Raw genomic sequence first — 7,534 nt, 5'->3', positions numbered from 1 at the left:
ACTACACAGACATATTCCAAAATAGCTGTTATATTTTCTTCTTGAAGTTTTACAGTTTTATGATCCATTCTGAGAGATCTCAGTATCAGTTTATCTTGTGACATATAGGTGTATAATTATCCCAATATTGTACTATGAGAGATCCACTTTCCCCAATAAGTTGCTCATGCACTTTTGTCATTAGTCAGGTGAACATATTTGATTAGGCCTATTTCTGGACTCTATTCTAGTCTATTAATCTGTCTTTAAGCTGAAACCACATTGTCTTATTTACTATAACTTGATAGTAATTCTTGAAATCAGGCAGTGTGAGTCCTCCATCCTTATTCTTATCACCTATTTATTTCTGTTTTGCTAAAATGTTTCAGATACTTGGTATTTAATGTTATGGCAACTCTCCCCTAACATTTTATAATGCAATGACATCATAATCCACCATCATCCTTAACAACATTTACACTAATTTCTTATTGTCCTCAAATTCTTGGTTTCTCTTCATATTTCTAGGTACAATTACCTTTTACAGACTTCTTATTCCTCTCTCTCTCTCTCATTAAGATCCATAGCACCCATTTGGAAGCAATACAACAAAAAAATAAACTGTGGTTACCCCTGCGATTCTCATTGCTTCCTATCACGTGCTACAGCATCACAGAAAGTTAGCTAAACCTCTATCCCAGAAAGTGGGGAAGGAAAAGGCAATTTCTGGTAACATATGATTTTTATTTATTTATTTATTTATTTTAAAAGATTTATTTATTTATTTATGCATCTAAGAACTGGGGTACAGGCCAGAGATGTAGAGGGTGAGAGCATTAACCAGAGACAGAGTGGGGAGCAGAACAGGCAGATAGACCAAAGTACACTGCTGAGGGGTGCAATGGGCTAGTCAGGAGAGGTCTGCTGCACCATGTGTGTTGCTCCCTAACTGGCTGGGGATTGAACTCATGCTGCAGTGGCTGTGGAGAGAGCTTCATAGGTTGTGTCTTAACCCCTTGCACCACCAGAAAGGCCCCAACATGTGATTTTTAATTCCACCATCACAAAACAACTGGGTCATCTTCTATTTGCTGATATTTTGGTCTTCAACGAAATTCAATGTATTAAAATTTTAGAAATCAAATTCCAATTTTATCTCTGAATTGTGGTTGTAAACTTATTCTCTCAGCATCCAATTAAACTGCTTATGAGAATTATATTTCCTCTGATTAATATACAAAAAGTTATCAAGTGTGACCAATGCTGTGACTTTAGGAAAAAAAAAAAGCAACACATTAAAAAATAGACTAATTAGTCTCTTTCCGGTGTCACACTATCTCTCCTAGGACATAGAAGTAGGTCCCTAAAAATGTCAAGAAAACTCGCATATCCAGAATAAAGGAATGATCAGAAGTGTGCTGAATCATTTCACTGTTAAAACAGGACTGGGGGGCACTTTCTATCTTGCTAATATGCTAAGAGGTTTAAAATCAGATGGAAAAAAAAGAAACAGGAAAGAGAGGAAGAAAAATCAAGCAGATGTGCAATAAGGAAGTGACTTTTTCGAAACGTGCAAGGTGTTCCTCTGAGTGACAGCTGATCTGGAAGACTGGTCAGTTACAACGTTCTAGGGAAATTGTGTCGTGTGTGTGTGGGAGTTGTTCGTCAGCGGGAATACCCCAAGGTGCTCCACTTCTTAAAAATTCACGAGGTAGAAAGTACAGACAGAATTGTGTAATCCTTCTACCCTCCAGCTATCTCTGTAGGATTCCTGTCCTGCAGTGATTGTGATTTAGTCCCAATAACCATAGTTGACATTTTGATATTTACTGTGTCTGGAACACCTATGTAAAATACAGGTATTAATTCATTCAATCGTCAGACAAAATACCTGGACATGCTGACACTATTGTTATTCCCACTTTATAGGTGAAGGAACAGAGAGAGGCTCAAGGTCACCCTTGAGTTCATAAGTGGCTTTGCTCAGATTTGAAGGTAAGTCTTCCAGCTCTAAAACTGGAGACAATGCCACCTCCTCTCAGCTACTTCTCAGGCTTGCTCCTGAATCATAAAATTATCTAATTCTTATACAGATGCACACATAACACCACAGGGTAGCAGCCCTTGGCTGGCATTCATTGCATCCACCCACATTTATCAACATTGTCACCCACTGGCTCTCCGCTTGCCTCCAGAGTGCTAGCTGACACCCCAGCATGGACAGATTCATTTCCCCCTGAGGCCTCTCCTCCCTCCTCACTATGAGGGACCTACTGCAGATCCAGACTGGTGAGCTGCTTTCCTTGGCATTGCCCACTCCCCGCCAGTCTCCTGGCACTACAAGTGTTCTTCTCTGACCCATTGGGACCCACTACATCACAAGTTTCTTGTTTGAAACCAGAGGCAACTAAGCTGCTTTTCTAAAATAACATTTTTATTGTTACCTACAAAACATATCCAGAAACACATTAAAAAGCTTCCCGTATGAGAAAATGCCCTGGCCTCCATCCAAGAGAACGGTGGGGCAGGGCTAAAGGAAAGGTCCTCCAGATGTTTCAGGTAGGGCTACAGCTACCAAGGCCCTGAGGCAGGAGAGCTCAGCTGTGACCAGCCTCCAAGGAGCGATTTTTTCCTGAGCATTTTGCTCCTCCACTAGCCACATATAAGGCTGTTTCCTTATAAGGGTGAGAGCTGGGTGGTCACACAAGGTCTGGTGCTCAGGAGGACCCCACGCTAAGGATCACATTCTGTTGACACCATCTAGATAGTTTTCACTCAAATTTTTTTTGGTAATTTTTTGCATAAGGCTTGCACATTTTATTTTGCACTGGGCCCTGCAAATGACTAGCTGGACTTGGTTGGTCCTGTGTTCAGATCAGAAGCGGCCAGTTCTCCTTTCACACTGATCTTAGGAGCCTCTTATGTGGGCTTCACCCTACAACCTTCTCCCACTCCTGTCCTAACACAAAGTGGGCCCTTGAGAGCTCCAGTACTTCTATTTCCCTCTGCCTTCTGCTCAGGCCCCAGTTTTCAAGGGCTTCCCTGCCCCTTACACAATCCTCGACTTCCATCATGAGCTCAGGGCAGCCCTTCTCTTCTCTGGGGACTTTGAGTATGTTGAGGGCCTTTTTCATGTAAGGGAGCATCTGTCTCTGGCCTACTGAGGCCTGTAGGTCTTCAAGTAGGAGAAGGCCTGCAGGTCTTCACCTTGGCCTGATGCGGCCAAGGAGGATCCCTGAGTATAGGCAACGAATGACCTCTGACCTCAGGGTGACACTTTGGCTAATGTCCTTTGTTAATCAGCATTCAAATAAAGAAGAGACCCACCAGGGCAGTAGTGTTAAATTTCATGGAAAGATCTGGAATTGTTTTCTCCACTCAGATATATTTGTAGGCTCAGTAGTTTTTTTCTTTGTCAAATAAGGGGATTAATGAATTGCTTGGAAAGAAAAATTCAGATTTGTAGGATTACTGAGGAATGCATAGGCGTGAAGGTGAGTCAGATTAAAATGAAAATGTTTTGCAAATTAAAAGGAATTAGTCAAACATTTCTAAAGGGGTGCCTCAAAACTTGCTGCTCTTCCACAATCATCTGGCTCCCTCTAGAGGGCCTTTAATCACTGGAAAGTGTGAGAGAGAAAGAGACTTGGTTTTACCCATGTTCCTTGCCTAAATTCTTGTCAACTCCTCTTCAGAGCTGTGGGAAAAGGAGTCACCAAATATGATCTGCAGGTTGAAATGCAGATGAAGCACTCAGTTCAAATGCCACCACCAGGAAGCCTTCCCAGATCTCCCAAGTGGTTTATGCTCGTGTGTGTTGAGGCAGCTTGGCATATACTATAAAATTATGTGGGCATGTCTGTTTTATCCTGTAACCCATGAACTACTGGGACATAGATTTCTTTCCTTGTTCTTTTTTTTTTGTTTTCTTAGCACTGATAATTGTCTAGCACTACAAGTGCTCAATAGATGAATGTTTGTTGACTTAATAAGAAAATGAATTGCTTGCTCATTCATTCAGCCCCCTGCCTACTATATACACATAAAGGATTGACACTTGAGGATTAGTCTTCTGTGGATCAGTGGACTTTATTCTGAGCTGTAAGAACACCATGGACTGTAAGAGAGTTTAGGCATTAGGTTTCCTGGAAGAGATGAAGTATTCGCTAGATCACCAAAATTCTAACTTATATGGTAAATTACAAGCCTCCTTGTCATGGGGTTCTGTGGGAAGAAAACAGGCTAAGGAAGTTTTGATGTGTGTCTTTTGCTGGGAAAAGACAATGGGAAGGAATTGGGGGCAAAGAAGAATGAATTCTCTTTGGAGGACGTTCAGGTCCTCCAAAGGAACTCACCAGTGAGTGTGGTGAGGAAGTGATGCAATTGAGTGTGTGTGAGAAGCAGAGCATGAGGACTTCAGTGCCCTGGCTGGTCCAGTCCTGTTGCTGGTGAGACAGTTGTGAGGGAACCATCTCCCAGAGTGCCCTCAGGTCCCAGGGCCTCCCGTGATCAGCTGGACCTCATCTGTGCTGCAGAAATTCTGTGTTCAGAAATTCTGTCTGTTAGTGTGAAGCTGTGGTTGAGGATTGGCAAAAGTAGTCAGAAAGATAAGGGGGCTAAGCTCTGAGTACCCCCCACCACAGAAACAAGCCAAGGTAGCTCATTGAGGGGGTTACGACTATGGGGTTAAGGATTTGACTTCAAACCCAAGTGGTGCTAGCTCTGCCGGCAGGACCTGTCTCAACAGGGTGACTTATTTGCACCGACTTCATTGTCCTCTTCTTTGAAGCAGCCTGCAAGTTGGCTGCTGGTTTTATTCAGCAGGTTGGCTGTGGACAAGGAGTGCCACAACTGAAGCAATAAAGTGACCCACTGGAAGACTAGGTGTGATGTTTTAAAGGTTAATGCCAAAAAAGGTCCTGGAACAGAGTGTGATACACAATAACTCCCCAGTAGACGTCGGTCAGGGCTTCCCTGCAGTTATTGGGGTTGGTGATGGTTAAGGCAAGGCAAGGCACTTAGCATCACATGTGTGCAAGCACTCTGTAACCTGGATGGTATAATATAAGCTTTTAAATGTGATCACTTTGAATGCAAATGGCCAAAAAGCATATGAAAAAAATGTTCAACATCACTCGTAATCAGGGAAATGCAAATCAAAAACCACAATGAGATACCATCTTACACCAGAGTATGGCACATATCAAAAAATCTAGCAACAACAATTGTTGGTGAGGATGTGGAGAAAAAGGAACTCTCCTACACTGCTGGTGGGAATTCAAACTGGTCCAACCACTATATGCTGTATGGAGGTTCCTCAAACTACTAAAATGGAGCTTCCATATGATCCTGCAATTCCACACATAGGTATCTACCCAAAGGACACAAAAACATTAATTCAAAAGAACACCTGCACTATGTTTATTGCAGCACTTTTTGGATAGGTAAACTATGAAAACAACCCAAATGCCCAAAAATAGATGACTAGATCAAGAAGATGTGGTATATATACACAATGGAATATTACTCAGCAATCAAAAAGGATAAACTCATGTCATTCGCAGCAACATGGATAAAGCTGGAAGGGACTATGCTTAGCGAAATAGCCAGAAAGAAAAAGAAAAGTATCAGATAGTTTCACTTATAGGAGGAATGTAGAGGAAACAAATAAGGGATTGACAAAAAAAAATAATAAAGTAAAAATCAAAATCAACAGGAAACCAGAGACATTCTGTAGGGGAAGAGGAGGGAGAAAGATCAGGACAGGGGTAGTAAGAGCACAAGAAACTATAGTGATGGTGCAAGAGTGAATTGGTGGTGGGATTTTCACAGGGAAATCACACATTGTACAAAAATGAAGGATGATGCCATATATATATGGCATATATATATATATATATATATATATATATAAATATATAAATGTGATCACTTTGGAAAAGCACCCAGAACAGAGCCTGGCCCATGGGTACTCAATAAATGGTGGTGCTTTTAATTATTTTTAAATAGCAAGAGATGATTACAAAGCATTAGCTTGGGTTTCAAACCCCATATTTGGGCTGGAATACATTCTTCTCCAGAGGAAACCCTTCCATCCTCTATTATCCTCACCCCAGATAGAACTCCTGGACCCTGTAATTCCTGGACCCATGATCCTAATAAAGTCCATTTATCACTCTGATTGGAAAATAATTGCAGACCAGGAGGGTGGCCCCCCTCCCCACACCCTGGTCAATCCAGAATGAAGAATGAAGAATGAAGAACACCAGCACAATAACACAATGCTAAAGCTGGTTTCAGGAAGGTAGACCAGGTAACATGGGGAAACCCAGTGGGCCTCAGTAGCCTAGGAGACCCCAAGGGCCCAGCCAATCAGCAAGAGACACAAAGTGGAGACACTCAACAGCAAACCCCCACTCCTTGCCCATTGTACTCCATTGCTCCATTGTATTCATATAAGCATCTGCTTTTCGCCCCTCTCTGCCTACCCACCGGGAACCTGTTCCACTTGGAAGCTTTCCCCTTCTCCTTCCTATCTATCAATAAATCTCTTGCTTTTCTGAGAGTTGACATTGAATTCTTTCCTTATCAAAGACAATAGCCAAGAAAGACCCCTCCTGGGGTCCTCAGATTCCAGGCCTGCTCCAAGAACCCCAATTCAGGGCCTTTTGCTCAGAGAAGGAAATATTTGGTTCAGCACAGCCCACTGCAGCAGGGACTTTTCATCTACATATGGGATGTCAAGCAATAGCAAAGCCAAAGGAAAGCCTCTGGCAGAAGCCCTGCCAGCAGGCTGGCTGCCCCAGGGTCTTGAAGGCACGTCCAAGGCGGTGGCCCATGAGGTTGGTGGAGACCTTGCAGCAAAATTTGTGATCTGTCCCTCCAACCTGAAATCTATAGCTCTGACCAACACATTTATATGGTCTTCTCTTCTCTTTCCTTTTTTTTTTTAAGGATTTATTTATGATTACAAGAACTGGGGTACAGGACAGAGGTGCAGGAGGTAAAAGGATTCACCAGAGACAGAGTGGGGAACAGAACAGGCAGGTAGACCGAAGTATACTGCTGAGGGGAGCAGTGGGCGAGACAAGAGAGGTCTGCTGCTCCATGTGGGTAGCTCCCTGGCTGGGGATTTAACTCACACTGCAGAGGCTGTGACAACTTCACAGCACTGTGCTCAACCCCTTGCGCCATCAGGGAGACTCTAGTCTCTTCTTTTCAATGCTTGTCTGTTTTATGTGAGTGAGGCTGATATTTGTTGCAAGGTTCTAGCAGAAAACAGATGACCAGGGTTTTGTGCACTTAGGATCTCTGAGCAGGGGTCTCGATTTAAGTGTAAACAGGGAGGGACTGAGGAAACCACACAGGAAAGTGAAACCTGCTCTTACCTTGGTGATGGGCGGCTCTTACCACTCCTAAATGGACCTAGAGCCCAGAGCCCAGGAGAGGTGAGTGGATCGGGCTGACTAGGGGGCTACTGACAGCACCCACACAGGCAGCCAGAAGGGGAACTGCTTGCGAGCCCCATTCTGCTCTCCTCTGGGTCCCTACTCTC

Source organism: Talpa europaea, assembly GCF_964194135.1.
Source record: "Talpa europaea genome assembly, chromosome: 2".
NCBI lineage: Eukaryota > Metazoa > Chordata > Mammalia > Eulipotyphla > Talpidae > Talpa > Talpa europaea.
Note: the sequence above shows the minus strand (reverse complement) of the source record.